General features: G+C 43.6%; 1 long non-coding RNA gene across 1 annotated transcript in view; it reads left to right on the plus strand.

Moving 5' to 3' along the window:
• Window positions 1-27,324, plus strand: part of LOC114815206 — a 46,015-nt gene that overhangs the window by 13,025 nt on the left and 5,666 nt on the right. The window contains exon 4 of the long non-coding RNA XR_003762972.2: window positions 25,902-25,951. This is a non-coding gene — a long non-coding RNA (uncharacterized LOC114815206). The remainder of the gene's footprint in view (window positions 1-25,901; window positions 25,952-27,324) is intronic.

Raw genomic sequence — 27,324 nt, forward strand, 5'->3', positions numbered from 1 at the left:
TCACTCTGTTCCTGTCATTCTCCTCTTTGCACCCCCTCCTCTGGTAGGCGACATAGTGGTACTTTCGTCTCTGGGCCACAGCCCTTGAAGGGTCAAAAGCCGCAGCATCCTGGCCATAGGTCCCTCAAGGAAGTCAACCTGTTCAGAGCTCCTTCCCTCAGGCTCCTTCCACACATTAACTCAGCTACCACTTTGAATTGAGAAGCAGCAAGGCCTAGTGGATAGAATACAGTCCTGGGAGTCAGAAGGACCTGGGTCTTAATCCCAGCTCCGGCACTCGCCTGCTCTGTGACCTTGGATAAGTCACTTCACTTCTCTGTGCCTCAGTTTTCTCACCTGTAAAATGGGAATTAAGACTGTGAACCCCATGTGGGACAGGGACTGTGTTCAGCCCGATTAATCTTGTGTCCACCCCGGCACTTAAAAAAGTGCTTGACACATAGTAAGTGCTTAACAAATGCCAACATTATTATTATTGACAAAGTCTAATTTAACCCCTCAGAGGACTACTTCTAATGATAAAAGAATACTGGAGCCTACCCCGACATGAGAGCGTGCGCGCGAGCGCACACACACACACATACACTCTCTCTTTTTCATTCCAGTGCTCTGTGGTTTATTTAGTCACCAACATACCTTTAGATAAACCTCAAAACTCCTTCCTGGGGGAAATCACTTCTTCCTGCAGGAGATGCCTTATGACATCAGCTAGGAAGGATGAACTCCCCCAGAAATCTCTCTGAGGGGCCCAACTTGACCTAAACAAGGGGTTGACTTTAGGTTCAACCCTTCCTTAGGAACGGATCCCCGCCCCATCTATCCCGCACCTCTCAGGCCACCCTCATTCTGATTCGCCCTTCCTGGTTTGCAGTCAAGTCCCTTCAGTTGAATATCTCCAGCTGTGGGTGGGCTCGTGGGCTTGTCGGATAACACAGCTTTTCTACTCAGTTAACTCTTTCCAACGCCAAGAAGCAAAACAGGAAGATGCCTCTTCTTATCCTTAAAAATAACGAACAGGCCCTTAACCATCACTGAGAATGGATAATCTACAAAGCCCAAAAGACCAACTGTCAGACAAGTTCCACACAGTTCCGGACAAGTGACAAGTTCCACACAGTTCCGGCTGGAGGCAGCAAGGGAATCATTTTCATTGATCTAGCCCATTTGACCTATTGATATCAGGCATGTCTGTTAAAGAATTACTGAGCATCTGAAGGTAGCTTGCAGTCTAGTTTTGCTGAAGGCAGAGGTTTTTTTGTTAAGAAATGTATCAGCCCTAGACATGACTGCAGTGTCAAAAGAAAAACCTTCATGTGGAAAGTGAAAAAGGGCAAAAATTAAAATATTAACTGACAAAGCAGTCAAACTGGAGGACCGTGGCCTAAGTGGACAGAGCACGGGCGTGGGCATAAGAGGACCTGGGTTCTAATTTCGGCTCTGCTCTTTGCTTACTTTGTGACCTTACCCAAGTCACTTCTCTGTGCCTCAACTTGCTCATCTGTAAACTGGGGATTCAGTGCCTATCCTCCCTGCTACTTAGACTGTGGGCCTCATGTGGGACAGGCACTGTATCTAACCTAACTCGTATCTACTACCTCAGGCCTCCTTAAAGCATGCTTGACCCATAGTAGTTGTTTAACAAATAATAACAATGGTATTGCAACTAAGCAACTGGCCCCCAGTAATCGTAGCCAGAATATAAATCTGATTTTTCTTATCAGAAGTTAAAAAATAACTTGGAACTTAAATTAAGAAAAAAACGCTGCTCTTTATAGCCTAAAATTCCCCTATTTTAAACACACTTATTTTCCTATTTAGCATGGAGATTTGTGCGTTAGGTAAAGTTAATTTACCAGGTTGAGCCAGTTTTAAGGTGGTAGGTTGAACTTCTAATAATAATAATATAATAATAATGATAATGTTGGTATTTGGTAAGCGCTTACTATGTGCAGAGCACTGTTCTAAGCACTGGGGTAGATACAGGGTAATCAGGTTGTCCCACATGAGGCTCACAGATAATCCCCATTTTACAGACAAGGTAACTGAGGCACAGAGAAGTGAAGTGACTTGCCCACAGTCACACAGCTGACAAGTGGCAGAGCTGGGAGTCGAACCCACGACCTCTGACTCTGAAGCCCAGGCTCTTACCACTGAGTCACGCTGCTTCCCTTAGCACATTCATATTTGTGAAGTTTATGTGAATGAGAATCTTAAATAAACCAATGGTATTTACTGAGCGCTTACTACATGTGGAGCACTGTACTAAGCACCTGGAAGAGTATAATACAAGAGATTTGGTTGACTCATTCCCTGTCTCCAAGGAGCTTACGGTCCGGAGGGGATGATAGGTATTAAAATAGCAGTCACTGTGTGACCTTGGGGAAGTCACTTACCTTCTCTGTACCTCAGTTACCTCATCTGAAAAATGGGAATTAAGAACGTGAGCACCAGGTGGGACATGGACTGTGTCCAACCTGATTGCCTTGTTTCTACTCCAGTGCTTAGAACAGCGACTGGCACATAGCAAGTGCTTAACAAGTACCTTTAAAAATATGGATATGTTTGGTTATGTGCTGAGGGACTGAGGGTGGAGTGGCTATCAGGTGCTTAAAGGGTACAGATCCAAGTGCATAGATAATGCAGAAGGGAAAGGAGTAGGGGAAATGTGGGCTTAGTTGGGGGAGGTCTCTTGGAGGAGATGTGGTTTTATCAGGGCTTTGAAGATGGGGAGCGTGGTGGTCTTTAATATATGAAGAAGGAGGGAGATGCAGGCCAAAGGGAGGACATGGGCAAGGGGTCAGTGGCAAGATAGATGTAATTGAGCTACAGTGAGTAGGTTGGTGTTAGAGGAGTAAAGAATGTGGGCTGAGTGATAGTAGGTAATCAGTGAGATAGAATGAGGGGAGCTGATTGAGTACTTTAAAGAGAATAAAAATGAATTCCCAGTTTGTAAAATATGTGGGAAATCCTCGAGCTTATTATTTAGTGACCAGAAATCGTCAGAGAAGTGGGGTTATATTCAGAGGTTTTACTCCCTGGGGAAGAGGGATTTTGAAAATGTTCTTATCTTTTCATTCCCTAGGGCTTCCCCTAAAGCAATGTTTGCTTTGGGTTTTTCAGTTTGCACGCTTGAATAACTAAACACCCATTTTCACTGGGAAAACCAGTTCAGACCACTGAAGGGCTGACAGATTCTGTCTCTGATCTGCTGGATCTCGGTTAGCATGAAAATAACCCAGTGTGTCAGACTGTTCATGGGCCTCAGGTGAGGATATTGCTGAGACCCAATTATTTAAAAACATGCTATGTTCAGTGATCCTGAAAAGCACCTGGATTCCCTCTTCCTTCCTGTCTTCGGGTAAGTTTGTGAGTCTCCATGCACATGAAAAGGGTGATCTCTCCTCCTGTGAAGGGTGGATGACTGAAAGCCCGCCTTGACGCACACCCAGCCTGTGTCTCCTCAGGCAAAGTTAAGTGGGTGGCTGGCCATTATCTGGAGTTTTCAGTTAACACAGTCAGCCCACATGGATAATCCATGTCAACTGTTTGCTCTTCTCTCAAGTTCAATCAATCAATCAGCAGAATATATTGCACGCCTAATGAGGTCAGAGAACTGATTTAGGTGCTTGGCAGAGTAGAACAGAATCAAAACACACATTTCCTGCCCTCAAGAAATTTACAGTCTCCTGCCGGGGTGGGAGGACAGACGGAGACATTATTTACAGATAGTGGGAGCAGGAGGGGGGACCAGGATACAGCTGGTCAGAGCAAGAGCATGGTAGTTTTTGTTTGGAATTATCGAGATAATTTCCTCAGAATTATAAACATAAAGATCGATGGAATTTTGAAAGATCATTTAGTCCAACCCTCGGCTTCTGGACAGATGGATGTTTATCTTCTTAATGATGATGATGGTGATGATGGTATTTGTTAAGCGTTTACTATGTGCAGTGCACTGTTCTAAGTGCTGGGGTAGATACAGGGTAATCAGGTTATCCCAAGTGAGGCTCACAGTTAATCCCCATTTTACAGATGAGGTAACTGAGGCACAGAGAAGTTAAGTGACTTGCCCACAGTCACACAGCTGACAAGTGGCCGAGCGGGGAGTCGAACCCATGACCTCTGACTCCGAAGCCCGGGCTCTTTCCACTGAGCCACGCTAAAGATCTCCACAGAGGAAGACTCTTCATTTTCCAGTATTCTGCCCTTGTCCTCATAGCCTGGAACTCCCTCACCCTTCCTATCTGACAGATCACCTCCATCCCCATCTTCAAATACATACTAAAATTCTCCAAGGAGCCTTCCTGACTAACCTCTCATTTCCCCACTCTAATGGCTCTCTCAATTGTGTCACTTATTCTCTTGGGTCTGTACTTATTATTATTGTTGTTGTTGTTGTCATTATTATTATATTTAAGTGGTTATTATATTCCAAACATTTCTCTGTGCTGGGGTAGATTTATGTTAATCGCATCAGACTCAGTCCCTGTAACCACGTGGGACTTTCAGTCTAAGTAGGAGGAAGAACAGGTTTTTATTCCCCATTTTACAGATGAGGAAACTTGAGGCATAGAGAAGTTAAGTGACTTGCCCAACGTTAATGATAATAATAATAATAATAATAATAATGATGGTATTTGTTAAAAGTCCTTACTATGTGCCAGGCATTGTTCTAAGCTCTGGGGTAGATATGATTCATAGCAAGCAATTGGCAGAGCTGGGATTCATTCATTCAATCGCATTTTCTGAACACTTACTGTGTGCAGAGCACTGTACAAAGTACTTGGAAAGTACAATTTGGCAATAGATAGAGACAATCCATACCCAACAACGGGTTCTCTGACTACCAGGACCATGCTCTTTCCACTAAGCGTGCTACTTCTCTGTAGCCTTTAACCACTTTGATACTCCCTCTATCTCCAGAACCTCAATATTTATATACAGATCCTTATACTGTGGGCTTCCCCCAGCTGTAATTTATTTTAAAGTCTGTCTACCCCACTGGATTATAAGATTCTTGAGGGCAGGGAGTTTATCTACCAACTCTATTGTATTCTCCCAAGCACTTAGTTCAGTACTCTGCAAGCAGTGAGCACTCAGTAAATTATTTTGGTACTTGTTAAGTGTTTACTATATGCCAAGCACCGTACTAAGCACTGTAGATTCAAAATAATCAGGTTAGAAACAGTCCCTGCCCCACATGGGACTCACCATTAAGCGATTTCTGTCACTCTGATAGTCAAGAATTTCTTGACGTGCACAGTTAAGCTTAGCTTTTCTTTAGTAATTGAGCTTATTAAGCAATGGAATAAATCCTGGGTTTCTCCTATAACCATCCAATTCACCAGCAACTATACCGAGGGGGGATAAAAGCCAATTCCCGGCTGCTCAGTAAGTATAGCAAGAATGATCAGAAGATGCATTTGGCCGATTTACAAACCTTGAACTTTGCTGAGGTAAAAAACCACTTTTTTCTACAGAGTTCAAGTGCTGGTAAACTGTAGCTTCCTAGGTCAGAGAGCAAATGGTTTTACACACAAACATGCCACATGGTGGTTTTTCCTTTTTCAATGGAGCCTATTCTGATGGCAAATGCTGCTTCTTCCAGTTTTCTCAGCGTTCTCTAGTGAAACCCACCAGGGGTGGGCTGCATTAAAAAGTATCGGGCCCCAGAGTTTCCTTGATCTAGGGGACTAATGGAAAATCTTTCCCGGTAATTCTCTGAGGGGAGGAGAAAGCAGTTTCCTTCAGCTCTCCATCTCTATTTGGCTTGCTGACCTTTGGGACATTTATGCCCCCTGGGAAGATTTACACACAACATCTGCCTCTTTGGGTCGGGTGGATGTTGCAGACATAAAGGCCTCAGTCTGTCTCAGGGCATTTAAAGCTTTTGCCACCCGGCCAAAAGCTCATACTCTTGAGAAGGGAAGTAGCAATCAGACCTTTTGGCCTGGCTCAAATTTCCTATTCCTGGTAGACTTATCATGCTGTGGCTTCTGCCCGGAATGGGCTTCCTCTTGGTCTTGTAAGATCCCTCATCCTGTATAATTATTTCCTTATCCTGAGGTTTGATACTGACTTGACAGAGCACAGAAGTTCACACAATGTGACCTCTGGTGATAACTTGAATTCTCTCCCTGTGAACAGGACTTTCAGCTGACTTTTGCCCTTTCCCCTAAGAGTATTTTCCAGGGTCTGAATCCCCTGATGAGCTGTATGGGTACAGGGGAGAGTTGGAGATTTGAGCAGAGGGCATAACGCCTTGCCCTACTGAGGCTATATTTTGCAGTCTTCAAGAAGGCTGGCTGTGACGACACTAGGAAATTTTTTGGCTAATTCAGATCCCAAAACATTTCAGGTTAAAAAAAAATCACTTTTACATGAACTATCCAGAACTTTGAGGCCAATGTGTATTTTGGGGCCTGAATAATCAAGGCAAATTTCTGAGGAAGAAAATGCGGTCCCTCTTGGTGTTTGGTCGTTTGGGTAAATGGACACATTCATTATTCACTCAGTCGTATTTATTGAGGGCTTACCGTGTGCAAAGCACTGTGCTAAGTGCTTGGAGAGTACAATACAACAACAAACAGAGGCATTCCCTGCCCACAATGAGCATGCTGTAAGGTAATAAGATAATTGTAAATTTTGTCTTTGTGCTTCTCTTGGGCTTTTTGCTTCAAGAAAGCACTTGGAATGCATGCCCTCTTTCTCCTCCTCCTTATCCTGCTCCTCCTTCTCCTCTTCTTCCTTCTCCTGCTTGCCCTTCCTCCCCTGTTGTTGAGTTGGAGCAACAGTTCAGTTGGAAAAACAGGGGATGATGGAAAGATTCATGGTGCTGCATCCATCCCTGCACACTGCAGGAACAGCTCACAGCTCAAGGGGAAAGGAGTCCGACTGAGAGATTATGGGCTTTATAAACAGTGAACATCACTTCAAGAGGTGGGCGTGAAAGAATGGAGGGGTAGGAGCAGGAGAGAAAGGTGCAGAGGTAGAAAAGGAAGTGGAGAAAGGGAGAAGGGAGAGTTGTTATCAAAGGGCTAAGTATGTGCTGCTTCTTGGATTGTGTCAGTCCTATGGGGCCCAGACACTTACTGAGCTGTAAGAAAGGTGTTTATTTTCTTAGAGTGGAAGCAGAGGGGAAGAGGGGAGAGGGAAACAGGAAGTAAGATATGAGCAGTAATGGAGTGTTGGAGAACCTTGAAAGTCAGAACTGGGTCCTTACTGACTCACTAGACAAGGAGCTAAGACATTAATGTTGGCAATGAATCCTTTCAGAAATTGCAATTCTCCAGTAGTTATTTCCATCAAAGGCACTAGGGAGAAGTGTTGAGGTGTGCATGGGATAAGGCATGCTTAGTTATTTTGTAGTATTTGTTAAGAGCTTACTGTGGGTCAAGAATAGTACTGAGAACTGGTATAGATACAAGATAATCAAGTCAGGCACTGTCCCTGTCCCACACGAGGTTCATAGTCTAAAGGGAAGAGTGAACAGGTATTTCATCCTCATTTGATGAAGAAACCGAGGCCCAGAGAAGTTAAATGACTCACCCAAGGTCACGTAGCCCACAAATGGCAGAGCCGGGATTAGAACCCAGGTCATCTGATTCCCAGGACCGTGCTCTTTCCCCTAGTGAAAAATTCCCAAGTCAGTTGAAGGCTTGTGGGAGAAGGTTGTGCAGGCAGCAGGAAGGACCAACATAAATCCTGTTCAGTACGGGCCCCTGGAATCCTGATGTTGGCAAAGGTGCTTGTTCAACTGGAAGCATTTCTGCCTTCCCCTGCCCCGAGTCCTGCCACCTGTGTTCCCTGCCACTGTGTGTGTGTGTGTCTGTGTGTGTATGTGGAAGGGAGGGGGATGTCTCAGGGCAGGGCTCAATGTCCTGGCAGGCCTCTGGGTCAAGCGGGACCTATGCAGGAGGGCAAAATTACATAGTCAAAAATCCCCATCCATCCAGCATGAACCCCATATATATTTCTGTCCTACACCTGCTATACTGAGGCAAAATTTACCATTTCCCAATCCCACTCTGAGTAGAATGAAGAGAGAGCAGGAGACATGTAAGCAACATCCAAGTTCACGTTTTTTTTTGTGGACATGATCCTGAGTTGTGTCCTGAACTACCATTTTATTCTCTTTATTTGTCATTTTTTTTATGAGATCTTCTTCCCCTTGACTCTATTTATTGCCATTGTTCTTGTCTGCCTGTCTCCCCCGATTAGACTGTAAACCCGTCAAAGGGCAGGGACTGTCTCTATCTGTTGCCGATTTGTACATTCCAAGTGTTTAGTACAGTGCTCTGCACATAGTAAGCACTCAATAAATACTATTGAATGAATGAATGAACTACCATGGCCAGTAGATCCCTCATCAGCAGCATTTTTCACCCTAAAGTTTTCTAAGTCTAAAGAGAGTATCATGTTGGAAACTTGGAGCATCCAAAGAAGTTGTTTGAGGTTAGGGGTGGTTCATTTGCCTGCCTTTGAACTGAGAAGCTCTGTCTCTCCTTTAGTCATTAAGCTTATCAAGAAAATTATGTAATAAAGCAGAAATGTGGTATCCTGTGCCATGCTCTTCTAGCCAGCCAATAAACAGAAACACTGGGTGGGTATAAAAGTCTCGTGCAGCACTTTGTAAATGGAACAGGGCAGATGAGAGGATGCAGCTGGCAAAGTATACAAACCTCCAACTTGGGGGTGAATTTAAAACCATCTTCTCCCTTGGGTTTAAGTCTGCTGAGTGCTGGCAAAATTCAGCTTCTTAGATCAAAGAACAAATGGCTTTTAAGAGCTTTGGTGACTCCTTGGACAGCTGACAGCCTTTCTGAACAGCATTCTCCAGAGTTCAGGGTAAATGATTTGGAATCCAAGAAATGAAATCACCCCCTGGAAGACAACACGAAAGATGACACGAGAAGAATGGTCTCCTCGCCGGCCTCCCTGACTCCAGTTTCTCCTCTCCACAGCTTGCCCAAATCATATTACTAAAAGATCATTCTGCCCATATATCCCCAGTCCTCAGTGGATGCCCAGTCCTTCCCGTATCAAGCAGAAACTTCTGGCAATTGACTTCAAAGCATTTCATCATCACCTTTCTCCCCCTTACTTACCCACTCTCTTCTCCCACTACACCTCTGCCTGCGGTCTTCATTCTTTTCAAGCTAACTTACTTTCACCATCGCCACCCCATTCTCGTTTCTCCCACTGCAGACCCTTGTTCATACCTTTTCTCCAGTATGGAGGAACTTCCTCCTCTTTCAAATCCATCAGGCCATAGGGTGCCCCATATTCCAGATCCCTATGAAATCACATCTTTTTCAGGAGACTCTTCCCAGATCAATTTTTCTTCACCCTAGGTCATATCTCCTACAAGCATCACTTCACTTCTGTGCCAATTATACACTCACACCCACCCATAGCATTTCTGTACATATTGCCTTATATGCCTTACTGTTTAAGCACTTATATATCAATTTTTCTTTTCTCTATCTGTAAATTATTTTGCCCCATCTTTCCCATTAGATTGTGAATACCTTGTAAGCAGGGATAGGGTCTTTTCACTCAGCTGTACTCTCTCAGGTGCTTAGAAGAGTGCTGTTGTATACCCAAGTACCAACTTTTCACTTTGTTTCATTTTCACTTGGAGAAGCAGCATGGTTCAGTGGAAAGAGCCCGGGCTTGGGAGGCAGAGGTCATGGGTTCGAATTCCGCTCTGCCACTTGTCGCCTGTGTGACTGTGGGCAAGTCACTTAACTTCTCTGTGCCTCAGTTACCTCATCTGTAAAATGGGGATTAAGACTGTGAGCCTCACTTGGGACAACCTGATTACCCTGTATCTACCCCAGCGCTTAGAACAGCGCTCTGCACATAATAAGAGCTTAAGAAATACCAACATTATTATTATTATTATTACTTTGTGAAGAGTGACATTTTGCGGGTAGGGTTCAGGGCGATATGAAATCTAGTGGGCATGGCTATAATGATGCTGGTTTAAAGCCTCTGGCCCTGTCCTGAGGTCTGGCAGTGGGACAAAAGGCCCTCCTAGCCATTTCAGAAGCCTGGGGAGGTCACAAAAAGCCCCCACCTAGGTTTCGGAGCCAAATGGTGGCATGTATAACAGTGAGCTGGTTTCAGAGTCAGGCAGAGGGGAGAGGTTTGCCACCTCTTAGCCACAACAATGGATAGGGGTGATGGGAATTTCTCCCTGTCGAAACATTGAGCCCATTCCAGGCTCTGGCACTGGACCTTGGGGAAGAGGAAACTTCAGCCCAGCCCTTGGTCCTGGAGAGGTGAGAAAAGCGGCCTGGAGCTGGTAGAGGCAAGAGTAATACCAGGATCACTCCCACAGCTCAGAAGACCTGGGCCAGTAGGAGAAAAGCCCCCAGCTATGGAGCTGTTGAGCTGTCAATAGTAGGCAATTATGCCGCTTTATTCATTCATTCATTCAATAGTATTTATTGAGCGCTTACTATGTGCAGAGCACTGTACTAAGCACTTGGAATGTACAAATTGTCTTTATGGACCTCTGTGGGAAAATGTCTAAACACCAGTGCTCAATGGTCTTTGAGGAGTGGCGGGTGAGTGGACACCCCAAAAGCAGCACGTAGATAGGTCGCACTCCAGGCTTCTAAACGTCAGGGTGAACACTCACTGGCCGGGCTGGATTTAGGGACCTATACCCCCAGACAACCACCTCGAGCTCCAGTTATCTGAAGCAATTAGATCAACCTTTCATCAGAGAACTCTTTTTCCTCAGAAATATGAGGTTCTGGGCACACATAGCTGTCATTTCTGATGCAGGTCCTGGGCTCCCTCATCTGAATTCCAGGAGTAGACTGAAGATAGTATCTGGCCAAGGCCACCTTCCCATGCCTCCTCAAAACCTCAGAGAAACCTAGTTAAAAACTCAGTCCCACAATCAACACAGAGGGGTCTAGGATCCTATTTCTGACTCAGCAGTGGGGACTTAGACCCCTAGAGGAGATGTCTGAACCCCATCTCTGGACTAGAAATGGGACCCTCCCAAACTCTTCTTTCATACCACAGAGACTAGCAGATTGTTTTCACCCTGGGCCTACTTAGCAAACAAGTTGCAAGGAAAGGGGGTCTGGTGAAAATTTTGTCAGACTCCTGAAAATTTGGATACTAAGTGTAAGGACAAGGGAGGTTTTATTGTCATTTAAATGTCATCCTTACTTGAAAAGATAGAAAATCACATAAAAGTCCAGAAATGGACTTTAATGGGATCAAAACATGGGATTATAAGGGAGAACAAATGGAGGGGTTGTGTGGCAGGGATTAAAGGTTCTTCTTGCTTGGGGGGATCCTTGGGCCAACTGAAGGGTCCTTCCTTTGGACTCAGGGACCCAACTGCTTGTGCTTTTCTGAGTGGGAAGGGGACAGCATTTAGCTCACTAGTGTGGATGTCAACTGGTCTCTCTAAGCCTCAGTTTCCCCCAGAAGTGGCCTCTGTTTGCTTCTTGGGCTCTACTGAATTTTCCTAAAGCTGTTACAAGATGCTACACAAGTAGAAAAAGCTGCAAGAGTCCCTGAGGAATTTGTAAGCACAAAGGCATTTATTGAAAGGCCTTCAGGCTTTCAGAGGGACTGTTACTTCGTTAAAAATATATCATCAGCCACCAGTTAAATATTGTGATTTTAAATGGCGCCTTTATTTACAATGTGTCATTATCCTTAACAACATCTATTTATAATGATCTCTGTGAGATAATAAACATTATTATCCCATTAACGGTGACCCAGAAGGTCAGCCAACTGTACAGTTCACGGAAAACCGCCAGAATAGCTAGGTGGCTTTTCTCCCAGTGTTGAGCTTCAGAGATAATTCTCCTCTTTATTTTCTTATGCTCTGGCTGTTCTGTAAATCTATGTTTAAGTGAGTTTCACTTACCATTAAATATGGGGACAGAAAATGCCAACTTGCTGTAGGCAGATGGGTTTCTCTTAAACTCATCCTTATTTTTATGCTTCCCTCATTTTCCTAAACTGCTCAATCCTTCTCTTACCTCCTCTTTTATTCAGCATGTTCCCACATTCTTTTTCCAGGTGGTACCTTCCATTTCACTCATTCTCTAATCCCCTGTCCTGTACTTTTGTCTCCCCCACCCCAACACATAACCACCCCAAATGGTTTCCCTCTCGGTTCCGCCCAGTTTTTCCCACTTTTATTTTTTTACTTTCTTATGATATTTGTTAAGCACCTGCTACATGCCCGACACTGTTCTAAGCACTGGGGTGGATACAGTGTAATCAGCTGGGACACAATCCATGTTCCATATGGAACTCAAATCTTAATCCCCATTTTACAGATGAGGTAACTGAGGCACAGATTAAGTGAAGTGACTTGCCCAAGATCACACAGCAGATAAACAGCAAAGCCGGGTCTGGAATCCAGGTCCTTTTGACTCCCAGGCCCATGCTTTATCCACTAGGCAACCTGCTCCCTAGATTCTTTCCACTTTGTTCCCCTCAGCCTCTCTCAACTCATTCTTCCCACAGCCTCTTTTTCTGATCCTCAGGCCAGGTTTCATAACTATTCCAGTGAGTTCCTGGTTGTTGAGGTGTTCATGTCACAAAGAGGAAAAGATGAAAAGAGCACAGGAAAAGTTGGAAGCAAATGTAGCAGTATTGGAAGAGGCAGTTTTTACAGGCAGTGGAACTGATTAATCACATATTAATTTTAGCAACTGCACTTAATTACACTGATTTAATCCCACCATCAGCAGTGCCTTCTTGGAAACCTGAAGGCAGCTATAGATACATAGCATGTTATTCTGAGGACCCTTTTTGGATATTCCTAGAAATATTAAGCCTGGGTCTTTTCCTGCAGTAACTGGAGACTTCTGCCTGAGTGTGAGCTGTCTACTTTTCCGCTCTGTTGTTTTCCCTCAGCTAGGCTTTTGGGATCATAATTGAGGAGCTGTTGCGAGAGAACAAAGTCACAGCTGCTGCACCAATGGCTGTGGGTGCATCTTCCATCCTGCTCCCAGCCTTCCTCTGGAGCACACCCAGAAATAGTCTTACGCTGCTTCTGGGCCACTTGCTCTACAAAAACAGCTCTATCACCTAGTGCAAAGTGCAGACAGCTGGGGTTGGGTGTATCTTCTCCTCCCCTCCCCATCATCCAGTGCTTAAAATTATAAGCAAAGGAACTTCCCCGGTACAGTGTATAAATCCTTATATGTAACCTGCCTGAAGAGTTCACTCATTCAATCATATTTATTGAGTGCTTACTGTATGCAGAGCACTGTTACTAAGTGCTTGGGAGAGTAAACATAAATAGACACATCCCCTGCCCACAATGAGTTTACAGTCTAGAGGATGAGTTTACAGTTTAGAGAATATAATAATAATAATAATTATAGTATTTTTAAGCACTTACTATGTGCCAAGCACTGGGGTGGATATAAGCATACTGGGTTGAACACAGTTGTGAAAACTAGTTTTGAACTAATGACTAAAGGATACATTAAACACTTGCATATTGAGTCACGAGTTTCACCATAACTAGAATTATTATACCCCAGGAAATTTCCATCACAAAAAATCTACCCAAAGGTGTGGCATGAGGCGTGGTAATTCCCGTAGACACATCCTCTGATGGGGAATGTTGCATTGACACCTCTGGTGATGATCAGCTTGGCTTCTGACAATTAGAGCCAAAGGGAAGGATTTGCATCTAGTTATTAAGTGTAAGGAAACTTGATCCTTCTCTGTTTTGTGCATCTCAAGTGCTATTGTAGTTCATTGAATCCATCAATGCTCAGTAAATATTATGTTATTACTATTACTACTAGTACTTCTAGTTATGAAAAAATGCTTAGATTGCACTAATAAGAAGTGTTAACACAATCAGGATGGTTGAGGAGGGTTTAATTCAAATCACATAGTAGTTAAACATAAAAGTAGGAGGGAGATGCGGGGAGGGACAGGGACTTGTTTACAACTTCTTGCTTAAGCCTACAGCTTGTTCCTTCTAATGTGGAGGTTGAAAGAGCAGTACAAATGGGAGCTAATGACCTACCATTTGTTTGCAAATTGTTAGACTTCAAATTTGACTGGTGGGTCTGTTTGAACTGCATTCCCTTTGCTAGTAATTCCTTCACCATTTCCCCTCAGGAACTTCCCCAGTTGGTTGCAGGTGGGTGGAGGAGGGAAGGGGACTGAGAGATGGTATGTACTGAAGTTTCTTACTGATATGGGAGGTGGGAGAAGGAGGGATCTGAGAAATGTGGGAAGGAGTAAATGGAGGGATTCCGAGAAATGTGGGAAGGAGTAAATAGAGGGATTCCGAGAAATGTGGGAAGGAGTAAATGGAGGGATTCTGAGGCATAGCCCATTCACTGGAAGAGGACTTGTCAACTCTGTATTCCAGGACGGGTTTGGGCAAAATGTTTCCTGGTGATGAATACTTCGTGGCTTAGTGGAAAGAGCCCGGGCTTGGGAGTCAGAGGTCATGGGTTCGAATCCTGACTGCCACTTTCAGCTATGTGATTGTGGGCAAGTCACTTAACTTCTCTGTGCCTCAGTTACCTCATCTGTAAAATGGGGATTAATTGTGAGCCTCACGTGGACAACCTGATTACCCCGTATCTACCCCAGAGCTTAGAACAGTGCTCTGCACATAGCTCTTAATAAATACCAACATTATTATTATTATTATTACTTCCCAATAGGTGATACTAATCGTGGTTCATGGTGGCATCCTGGGACCAATCAATCAATTTATCAATCAGTGACATTTATTGAGAACTCTCTGTGTGTAGAGTACTGTAGTAAGTGCTTGGGAGAGTGCAGTGCAGTGAAGTTGGTAGACACGTTCCCTGCCCACAAAGAGCTTACAGTCTAGAGACCCAGTGAGGATTTTCAGAGGGCTACCCCTAACCTGAGTGAGTCTCCAGGGCCAGCCCCAGTCTGAATCAAACGTTCCTCAGGAAGTCTAGAGGCCCCAAAGATAATCCCGTTATGTACTTCCCAGCCACCCTCCTTGGAGTGCCGATGGGAGCTAATTAATGTTGGAATTGTAATGTTGGGATTTGTTAAGCGCTTACTATGTGCCAAGTGCTGTTCTAAGCTCTGGGGTAGATACAGGGTAAATCAGATTCTCTCACGTGAGGCTCACAGTCTTCATCCCCATATTTTACAGGTGAGGTAACTGAGGCACAGAGGAGTTAAGTGACTTGCCCAAAGTCACACGGCTGACAAGCGGTGGAGCCGGGATTTGAACCCATGACCTCTGACTCCCCAGCCTGTGTTCTTTCCACTGAGCCACGCTGCTTCTCTCAATTAATTAATTCCTGGCTTCTCTCCATGAGAGACATTATGTTGGAGAACATGGATAATTTTGATTTTTAAATTTTGATAATTTTAATTTTGATGTCCAAATGCATCAGGTAGTCAAAGGCAGTAAGTCAATAAATACTTTTTCACTTGGGTGGAGAAAACCAAGATGGACCCCTCTCACTTTGGTACTGCTAGCTGAATGTCTAATTCTCCTTGTAAATTCTCTCTCCTTGATCAATGTAGTTGCTGCCTAAATGACACTAGGATTGAGTTTTTACCTTTATCCTCAAATTTCACCATTGGATACTAAAAAGAAAAAAAATCTGAGTATCATCAAAGTGATGGCACCTAAAATGCTCTCTTTGTTATCTCCTCTAGTATATAATAATTTAATGATTATGCACGATTGTTTTGTAAACTTGAAAATAATTTTAGTGTATCCTATTTGGGAGGGTTTGAAGGGAATTACAGGGTCCTATGAATTATGATTTTTAATATCCTTTGTCTCAAAAAGATATTGAGATAATCTTAGGTGGTCTCTGATAGTCCAAGTAGGCAGACTAAATTCACCGCAAAGTCAGAACTGACATTACTTCAGGACTTTTAGATTTGGTGTTCTTATAGTCCCTGTAAGCTTCAATACCTCAGGAACATCGGGGGATGATCAGGGAGTTCCAGCTCTAACTCAAAACACCCTTGTTCCTGTGGTGTCAGGTCAGACCTTATTATTTGCCTGGAGATGGTTTGGGATGGAATGAAGAGGACGTGAGGGAGGCGAGGGAGTTTTCTGTCACAGTTTGAAACCTCCTGCTGCAAAGCAAGAAAAACAGGTCAGATTCCATAACGTGTTAGATGGTCGTTTAATCATGAAAGGACTTTATAAACCGGCAGAAGATAAAAATGGCTAGGGAGTGTCGGGCATTGGAAAATAAGACAGGAAAGAAGAGTTTATGCCCTGGGCTGAAATTGGGTGGGGGGAATGGAGTGACTGTAAGTGCTCAGTAAATACTTGATAGATTCTAAAATCCTCACTGCCCACTCTGCCTTTTCCTTACCAGTAGGCAAAGGACCTTACAGAAATGGAATCTAGGTTCACCGAATCAAATATTTTTATTATTATTACTGCCTGGGAGAAACTGAAATGTTATAAGTAGCAGTGACTTTATGGAGATGATGGAGCCCCAATTCCAAAAATACCACCAGAGAGTACATTAAAATGACCTTATGGAAATGCCAAGCACAAAATGGCACAGCCAACCATTCCTCATTCTAGATATTTCCACCTTCCACCTATTACTTCTACTACTACTAATTTTGGTGTTAAGTGCTTACTTTGTGTCAAGCACTGTACTAAATGTTGGGGTGGATACAAGATAATCAAGTCCCACATGAGGCTCACAGTCTAAGTAGAGGGAGAATAGGTATTGAATCCTTGTGAGGCAGATGAGGGAACCGAGACACAGATAAGTTAAGTGGCTTGCTCAAGGCCACATAACAGGCAAGTAGCCGAACTGGGATTAGAACCCAGATCCTCTGATTTCCAGGCCTGTGGTCTTTCCCCTAGGCTACACTGCTTTTCCTATTTTCCCTTAGCTTGGAAAACCTTCCCCCTCCCCCATCCCCCACTCCAGCTTCATCCCTCCTCTCGCCAAAATCCTCCTAAAAACCTCTTCCTCCAGGAAGTGATCCCTGGTAATTCCCTACCCTCCTAGTCATTCTATCTCATCTGCCCTCACAGCCAGCATGCATTTGTCTGTTTGTTTATTCATTTGTATTAGTAATATTCATTCTCTTGTAATCATGACATACTATGATTAATGCCTCTCCCATCGGACTGTAATCTCATGGTGCAGAGTCTGAGTATTTTACTTCTCCCGTACGACTTCCCAGTGCTTAACATAGTACTTAATATGTAAAACAGGCCCTCAAATATATTGTTGATCTTGTGATAGTTCAGTCATGCTGCCAACTGCTGACCCTGCTCTTTTTCAAGCTGTTCATCTCAAGATTTCTTAATCAGCTTTCAAGCATCCCAAGAAGACTTGGGAACGTAACTAATGACTTGAGTTATTGAGTGGGAGGGGAGGAAAAAACTGCTCCTATGAGGTAAATTGCCCTAAATACAGTACCCCATACCTCTGTCCAATTGCTGATCTAGTGGAGGCACAACAGGCAGGAGAGAAAGTAGAGATGCCAGCATTGTTTTACTGTAATGACTTCATGTGGTCTTTTGGCTAGGAAATTTGGGTGCTACTCGGTTATTCTCTGGGAGCCCTTAACCTCTCTACCCTTGTTTATTTATCTTTTGGAATAGTGTAGACATCAATTTCGACTTGTTTTTGGAACTCTCAACACTGGGGCTTTTATTCACAGAAAATAATCCATAAAAAACAAATACCTGTGTCCCCTAAGAATCAGTAGTAAAATCTAATGCTTGGCAGAATCAGTGGAAAAAAAAATCTCATGGCCCTTAAGCATGTCTTCAAAGGTGGATTTGTTTATTTTCTTCAAATTCCACAATTTCAAGTCCTTTCTCCTATTCGTATGAAATAGTACTTGATTTCCCAGAAGAACTGACCTCTCACTTTCCAAAACTCTCAGCTGGTCAAACCAGAACTACAGAGAAATTGGCAAGGTCACGCAGCATTGGCAAATGAGAATATCACAATTCAAATTTGTGCTGTGCCATTTAGCATATTCATCTAACAGGGGGTAATGGAAGCTCCTCTGAATGTTTTTCTTGGGCATTTCTTTTGTAGAAAGGTTTTCCCCTTCATTTTTATTGGATTTCAAGCTTCCAGGATGGCTTTTAGAATTACTGGAGAGGTTTGTGTGCCAAATGAACATTCTAGGGTAGGGGTGTGGTGTGAAGTGGGTTGGACATCATTTGGAGTCAAACATCAAGATTATTTTAAAAGCATGGACACTGAATGACTACCCTTGAGAAAATTAGAAATAGTGAGGACCAATTGTGGCAAAAGTAAGAAAAGGCCTCAGCAGCATACCACCTGCTAGGAATTTTGTTTTGAAGAATTTTTTATAGGCAGACCAATTCCTGCTGGGGAGAAGACATTACATTGTTTTCCTTTTGGAGGAGGAATTTGTTCTTTCCAGGCCATTGGCGGTCCAGAATTTAGGTCTCTGGAAGATTTCATGCGTTTAAAGGACATAGTGGACTGAAAGCTAATGTATCTTAGCAAAATGCAAACTGAACTACTTTTACTGAGCCCATTTCTACTAGCACTTTAAGGCACTCCCTGGAGGTAAGTAGACAATTTAAGGGGGACATTAACTCTTCCCCAACTCAGGGACTACTTATTGTACTGCAGCAGCATTTGCGTCATGTTTCAGATGGCCCCATCATAGGATGTGGCATCAGTGAGGAACTTAGACTACAGACTAAACTTAAAGGCCTCCAGAGCTGTAGGGCTGCCAAGCTTTTCAACAGCTGTGAGACATGGTCTCCACATATAAATGCCACTGCTGACTCCTTGAGCAGTTCCATCAGCATCGTGTATGGGCTATGCTCAACATCAAATGGCAAGTTAAAATCACAAACAAAGAAGTTCTGGAATAAAGTTAGTCTCTTAGCACTGAAGCTAAACTCACCTCGGCACAGCTATGCTGGGTGTGACAACTGAGGAAAATCGGTGACGGCAGGGTAACCAAACAAGTGTTCTATGGTGAGCTGAAATTGGGAAACCAAGAGCAAGGAGAACAGAGGAAATGTTTTATGGACATAGTAAGGCAAAATTTCGGGCCAAAAGGCCTCCCAGTTGAAAACTGGCAGTCAATTGCCAAGGATGGATGAGCAGAGAAGAGTATGATCAAGAAAGGAGCAGCTCTTTTAGACCAGAAGTCTAGTTGGCTACCTATTGTACCCTAATTTTCCTGAATTCTCTGTTCAAAGTGAGGAAGATCTCTCATGATGGCTTCATTTCATGATAGCCTATTAATCAGTGGTATTTATTGAGTGCTTACTACGTGCAGAACACTGTACTAAGCACCTGGGGGCATACTATCCGTTGCATCACATTGTTGGAGACTGTGCTTCACTAGGTCTTTAAAATGTTGGTTTTTCACCCTCTTTACAAGTGCACCCTTTTAGTTCATCAGTTCAGCAGTAGTTGGGAATCCTGTTATCATTCATTCTTCTCACATATCCCACATTTCCTCAAAGTTGGTGAGCTGACCGTGTTCTAGGACCTCATTGCTGGAAGTCTTGTCTTACAATTCGTTTTGAGTGCTGTCTATAGAGGACATTTGTGAAACAGCTTGAGAAGGTGGTTGTGCCTTCTGAGCAAAGTCCAGGTCTCCCCGCCATATTGTAGGTTAGACCCACCACCACCAGAACACGATCTTTTTAATATAACATTTAGACTGGATGATCCTCAAGAAGCCCACGGTGTTGTCAAGACTTGATCTGGTTTTGTGACTAGAAAAACTGAATTTCTCCAAATGCCCATCTTCCCTTCCCTGGCCCACCACCCCCAAAATGTAATTTTGATGGACCCAGTAAAGAAATGTTTCACGGTTTCCACAAGATGCTACTCCTTGAAGACTGTATTTGTGGTGATTTTATCTTCTACATTAGTAAAATCAAAGCTCCTACATGGTCCAAGAAGATATTGAGCTGATGATGAGAGATGACATTTTCTTAAGTATAATCAAGATCTGTACAACTTAATAATAATAATAATTGTGGTATTTGTTAAGCACTTACTATATGCCAAACACTGTTGTAAACACTGGGGTAGATACAAGGTAATCAGGTTGGACACAGTCCATGTCTCTCAGGGGGCTCACAAACTTGATTCCCATTTTACAGATGAGGTAACAGAGGTACAGAGAAGTTAAGTGATCTGCCCAAGGTCACACAACAGATGTGTAACAGAACCTGGATTAGAACCCACGGTCTCTGATTCCCAGGCTCACGCTCTTTCCACTGGGCCATGCTGTTATGGTTAAGATTAGGGTTGTTGATCCTTGAAATCCTGGAAAATTTCAACCTTGGTCCTCCAGTATTCAAGATCAAGTATTCATTGTTCATCCTAAACATTAGGTGTAGCATTACAGTGGGCTGAACAGAGGCTGCAATATCCTGCTCTTAGAGAGGAGAGTTCATCATGATACTGGGCAGAGAGAAATCTGTAGTTTTGAAAGTGCTTGGGATTCCACAGATTGGAAGCACCTCAAAAGGCTTTGCAGTAGAAAGAGGATTTGCTGTGTTTCAATCCTGGGGTCCCTTGGATCTCCTTTCGTGGCTTCCTTCTTAATGTGCAGAAATGACCGTTCAGTGCCAGGAGGACCTAGATGTAAAGCCTAATATCAAAAGTTGGACACATCTCAAGCAAAATGGAAGGAAAAAGAGGATAAGATTTATTTCAGGGGCAGAGCCAAAACTATATTTGCTGTAACATCAGAAATCGAATGATGGTAAGGTCCCCCTGTGGAAAAAATACTTCCTTATAGTTTCTTCTATTAATAACAGTGGTCAACCTGTAAAAATTAATGTGTCAACTGCCTCAGGGCTGAGTTATCTCAGGCCTTTGATCCTTCAGCCCATGGCTGCTGGCCCCCTAAAATGTTTTCACTCCATATTTTCCCTTGACGGGTTTGCAGGAAAGCAATTAAATTATTAAAACTTTAATTGCTTTCCTGTATATAATTATCGCCTGTAAAAGGACACTTTTTATTCAGGCTCTGAAAAGTTCTCTTTTTCCAGGAATGACCTTGTTGTATGTGTCCTGAAGCATTAATCGGTCTTGTTTTCGTTAATATTAAGGAGGCTGAAATAGTACTTTTCATTTTGTCACCAGAATCCTGTTTAGCTCTTTCTTCAAAGCGTCCAACTCACCCTCCACTGGAGCTTCTGCTGAAGGAGGGTGTGAAGGGGGTGATATACCGCATTTCTTTCACAGGTGTGTGACCATCCTGGAGTTCAAGTGAGAAGAAAGGAATGTTATTCAGGGAAATAATTTTAAGGGGCTCAAACTACCCGGGCTCTGGAAACAGCCAGAATCATCCACAGGACCTTGAACATCAGAGGCAGTGCATAGTACAGGGCAGCTGGAGGGCTAAATGAAGCTCTTGGCTGGAACTCAGAGACCACCCTAATACAGGAGTGAAAAATAATAATAATCACCATCAGAGGACCACAGAATTTTCAGGACAGCATTCCAGACACTTGATGCTGCTTTTCAGGCCAAGGACGGACAGTGGGGAAATGAATGTGCATGAGTGAATTAGTTAAAAAGCCCTTGTGTCCAAGTGAGGAATTTCCTTTGGCACCCAAGGGAGTTTTCTCATGGAGTCAGAGCATTTTTAGAGACGGGTCGACTCGGAAGAGGCGATCCAGGATGGCTCCATATGAAAAACAGCCCAACTCTCATTGATCAGAGCAATTTTGGCTGCAATGACATCTTACTGTGCTAAAATAATCATAATTATTAATAATTATGGTGCTTGTTAAGCCTTAACTACATGCTAAGCACTGTTCTAAGCACGAGGGTAGAAACAAGTCAATCAGGTTGGACCCAGTCCCTGTCCCACATGGGGCTCACACTCTTAATACCCATTTTACAAATGAGGTAAATGAGGCTCAGAGAAGTCAAGTGACTTACCCAAGGTCACACAGCAGACATGTGGCAGAGCCGGGATTAGAACCCGGGTCTTTCTGACTCCCAGGCCCCTGCTCTTTTTATATTTAATTACAGAAGCTGTGGTCAGGCCTACTTATCTACCTTCTCTACTCATTTTACATTGCAGTCCCTTCACATATGCTAATAGAAAGAGCATGATGTAGACCTTTACTTGTTTCATATTTGGGTGTGGTTTAGCAGTTACCCCCTTTCAAGAATAAGAGGGATGTAACAGCATAGAAAGAACAAAAATAAGAATAAGTCACTTCTCAGTGCCTTAGTTACTTCATCCGTAAAATGGGGATTAAGATGGGCAGTGCAGTATGGGACTAATTAATTATGGTATTTGTTAAGAGCTTACTATGTGCCTGCCCCTGTACTAAGCGCTGAGGTGGATACAAGCAAATTGGGTTGGGCACAGTCCCTGTCCCATGTAGGGCTCACAGTCTCTATCCCCATTTTACAGATGAGGGAATTGAGGCCCAGAGAAGTGAAGTGACTTGCCTAAGGTCACACAGTAGATATGAGGCAGAGATGGGATTAGAACCCATGACCTTCCAACTCCTACGGCTGTGCTTCATCTGTGTCCAACATGGTAAGCTTGTGTATACCCCAACACTTGGTATAGTGCCTGGTACACAGTAAGTGTGTATTAAATACCAGAAAAAGGGGGCAGAAAATCAGTCAGTTAGTGAATCGTATTTATTGAGCTCTTACCGTGTGCGGAGTACTGTACTAAGTCTTTGGGAGAGTACAATACTCAATAAACAGACACATTTCCTGCCCACAATGAGCTTACAGTCTAGAGGGAGAGACAGACAGTAATATAAATAAATAATATCAGTTAATAAGTTAGCCAATGTCAGTGAACACATTTACTGGGTTCCAGGTATTGCTCGTTGGTCCAGTTTACCTGGGTAATCAGAAGACAAGAGTTTACTGATGGATTTTTGGTCAAGTGCCAGGGATCAGGGGCAGATGATGGGCTCAGGCAGAGGAAGCTTGAGGAGTAGGGCTTCTCCACAACAAAATTTGCACTAATTCTTTCCAGAGAAGGCATGCTGCTGCCTCCCTTTGTGTGTGCCCTACTTAGACTTGGCCAGGGTTATTTCTGGCTCCTCCAGGGATTAACAGAGGGAGAAGTGGGGAGATGGGATCATGGAGACCTACCCTGAGAAGAGTGAGTTACCTTTCAGCTGCCCCTCTAAGGATTGAAGACCCAGGGTAGCTGCTCCTGATAGAAGCAGCCGCAGCAGCGGGGAATGACACCTCAATGCTCTCTCTTCAGTCAGGAGAGCAACCACTGCACTTGGATGCATTTTATGCCCGAGAACAACACCCATCAGTCCATAAACTTTTGCCTCAGCCTCTTCTACCCTGGCATCAGGAACTACGCAGGGAGCTTCATCAGTGCCATCAGTCGCTTCCATTGTGACTTGCCCAGGGTGAGTGAGCTGCTATTTCTAAGGCCGAATGTGTTTAGAAAAGGACTTTTCATTTCTAGAATTCATCATTAAAAGAAAACATTCCTGTGACTCTGTAAATCTCCAAACTCCACATAAAATACTTGCAAAGCCACATATCTGCAACAGCTCCCCTGTTCTGCCCTCTTTGGAGAGGAACCTGGAGACTTTTCTCTCCAAGGGATAAACCTGAGGAGGGCCAGGCAGGCAAATCAAGTGCCCCCACCCACTTGTCTACAACCCTAACCGTCTTAATATCCCTGATCATTTCACTTATCCCTGGGAACTCAGACAAACATGACTAATATTTCCAGGAAGAATTTCCAGAACTTAAACAATGAGGTTTTCACACTCAATTAAATCAGAATTTCTTTTCTTTTCTGTCTAGATAACTTTTGTTTCCAAACTTTCCAAACTCTAAGTCGGGGGAGGGAGAGGAGGTGGGAGGTCAGAGGAAGAGGGGTGGGCGGGAGGAGATGCAGACTGTTCTGCCTTCAAGGCTAATCAGTCGATCAGGGTTTCCGGATGTGTCAGAGTGCACTTTTGCTCCTCCTGCATCCTGCCTCTTGGAGGATTTCCTCTGCTCTCAGGTTCCTACATTGAAAATAGACTGTGGATCCGTAATCATCTTTGGTCTGGTCATCCTGATCCTTTCATATCCCCAGGCCAATCTGCTTAGTATATCAAGGCAGTCCGCAAGTCAGTAAAGTGAGATATATTGAGTGCCAACAGAGTACGTGAGAAGCAGCATGGCCTAGTGGAAAGAGCATGGGCCTGGAGTCAGAGGACCTGGGTTCTATGCCCGGATATGCCAGTTGCCTGTTGTATGACCTTAGGCAAGTCACTTAATTTCTCTGTGCCTTTGTTTCCTCACCTGTAAAATGGGGATTCAATTCCTGTTCTGCCTCCTACGTAGACTTTGGGCACCATTTAGATAACTTGTGTCTATCCCAGTGCTTAGAACAGTGCATCACACCTAGTAGGGCTTAATGAATATAAGGATAATAATAATAACAGCAGCAGTATGTAATACAGAACTAGAGAAAGTTCTGCCTTTTACAGTTCTTTCAATATATTAATTCAGTCAGAAAGATCAGGCACTATTGCTGTGGGTTTGTTAGTAATGCACTGGCAAAGCAAAAAAAAAAAAAAACCTCTTAAAATTCCATGGCAACTCCTTTTTCTCTGACTATGACTCACTTAAGGAACATATGCACCTTGAAATAATCTGCATTTATCAACAACAGCAATGGGGAGGGAGCGCTATGCTCAAAATTTTACAGCCGAATTAACAGTGCAATCACCAGCCCTGGTCCCTAATTCCCTTGACCCTCACGGGGGTTCATCTAATAATAATAATGTTGGTATTTGTTAAGCGCTTACTATGTGCAGAGCACTGTTCTAAGCACTGGGGTAGATACAGGGTAATCAGGTTGTCCCACGTGAGGATCACAGTTAATCCCCATTTTACAGATGAGGTAACTGAGGCCCAGAGAAGTGAAGTGACTTGCCCACAGTCACACAGCTGACAAGTGGCAGAACCAGGATTCCAACCCATGACCTCTGACCCAAGCCCGGGCTCTTTCCACTGAGCCACGCTGCTTCTCTAATCTACACATACAACGGTTTAGTGTTTGCTGATGTACACTGGACCACCCTTTCGCTACCTAAAAAATGAGTGGGGCAGACAGGGCAGGGAATCTCCAGGCTCTTCACTCCTGCCCTGGGTTGGGGATCTTCCATAGTAGACTTGTCCTTCCCTTCTAGAGCCATCCTGGATGGGACAGGAGGGTGAATGGGGACATCTGCAGGTTGGCGAGGGAAAGAAGGTGATTCAGACTCCCATTACCACACTTTGTGGGCAGGATTCACCAGCAAACAGAACGCGCATAAATAAATTCCTCCTCCTCCTCTGCTCCACAGAACCCTTCTGTCCCTGGATCCCTTATTCTTTTAGAGATGGGAGAGACACTGAGGAGCTCTATGGGCCGATGAATCCAACTTAGTAAATGACCATTTTCTGGAAAGCTCGTGTTCTTCTACTGAATCAGCAGCGTTTTCTGAACTTGCCCAAGGGGTTTCCGAAAAAACAAATTCAGAATGATTTAGTATCTGATGTGACATAGTACAGAATACTCCCTCCAGTCATCGCATATACTATATGCTTCTGGCAGTTAGACATTGCAGGGCTTGTTCTGAGGGAGAATTCAATCAAAATTAATCTTTTTATAAAGGGAGACTACGAGGTGGCCGGTAACGGTGTTAACAAAAGAGCTCTATAACAGAGACTAATGAGTCTCCTGGACATAGGAACCTTGAGGATTACAAGTAGCTTATTTTAGAAACCAAAGCATACAAAATATATATTGATGCTTCTATGAAATGCATATGTAGCTATAGATATATAAATCCACATCTGGATAGCTTGTAAGGTTGTCACTAGATAAGTTGTGTAGCTCTCGTGCATTTTATGTCCTTCCGTTTATCTGTGATACAGAAGCAGTGACAAGAACTGAGCTGGACTGAGACATCCAGGGTAAACCAAAGGTGGGTAGGTCCAACTTCCCTTCTTATGGTTATTACAATAAATCTACAACCACTGTTATTACTATACTAATATTTGTTAAGCTCTTATTCTGTTTCAAACACTGTATAAAACACTGGGGTAGATACAATACAAGCAGATTGGATGCAATCCCTGTTCCACATAGGGCTCAATTCAAGAGGGAGGGAGAACAGGTTTTTTACCCCAGTTTTATAGGTGAAGAAATTGGGGCCCTTGGAAGTTAAATTATTGCTGATTATTTGCTGAAGTCATACAGCAGGCAAGTGGCAGAAACGAGATTAGTATCCGGGGTCTCTATTACAGGTCCTCCATATGTGCAGTTACCTCTGAGGCTTGATCACTGGGACAGGACCTGTAAAAAAGTTTGGCAGCCAGGGGAAAGTTGCCTTTTCATGCACCAGCTTTTGGGGAGAGGAGGTATTTAAAGAGTAGAGGAGCTGTCGCTTCAGTAGTTCCATTCCTAATTGCATCAAGCCACTGGTTCCCCAAGTCCCCACCAGGTCTGTCCCCATTAATTCCCCCAAGATGTTCAATTTTCTTCCTCCACCTTCTTTTTTGTGCTCTTCTTTTTGCAGCATTTTGGGCACATTGCCAGGATTACATTGTATTATTTCTTCCCCTCCCACCACTGGGGTAGTCTTTGCTCTGACCTGGCATCCTTGAGGAGTCTGCCATGTCTCCATCATCTAAGTGTAGGGGCTTAAGAGCTGGGCTTCACTGCTTGCTCACAGTGGCTTGGAGCTGTGGGAGCAGGAGAGCAGGAATTTCCTTGACCTTCACCTAATTTATGGAGTGCAAACATGGGGCTGGTATTTCCCAGGCCTCTCCATCACTGTGGGTGATACAATCTCAGCAGCCATATCGAGCCTCTTCGAAGTCTGTGGCTAACTAGTTCCACTGGTCATATATTCAGATCCCTGAAGGCATGGCCACTATGGGACTTTAAACTTTATCCACACCACCGTGATCGATTCTGATCACATTCAAACACACATATTTTTTGTCAGTCGTGAAACTTGATGAAGAGACCAGGCCAATAAGAAATCAGGTTGTGAAGAAAATGGATAGAATAGAATAAATGCCCCAACAGCATTATGTTGCCATTCTTTAAGTAATGTCTGCTCACTGATGTCCGTTGCACCAACTCTATGACACAGGATCATGAACATTTTTCACACAGTGAAAACTTTTTGTGGGTTTGAAGTTGGGTTTTTTTTGTAGCTGAATACAGTGCTAGTTTAAGAGCAATGGAAGAAAGTATATATTTCTGGGAGAGCTCGTTAAAGGCAGGGAGCATTTCTGCTAATTCTGTTGTATTCACTCATTCATTTATTCACAATCATATTTATTGAGT

The sequence above is a fragment of the Ornithorhynchus anatinus genome, chromosome 11, assembly GCF_004115215.2.
Source record: "Ornithorhynchus anatinus isolate Pmale09 chromosome 11, mOrnAna1.pri.v4, whole genome shotgun sequence".
Taxonomy (NCBI): domain Eukaryota; kingdom Metazoa; phylum Chordata; class Mammalia; order Monotremata; family Ornithorhynchidae; genus Ornithorhynchus; species Ornithorhynchus anatinus.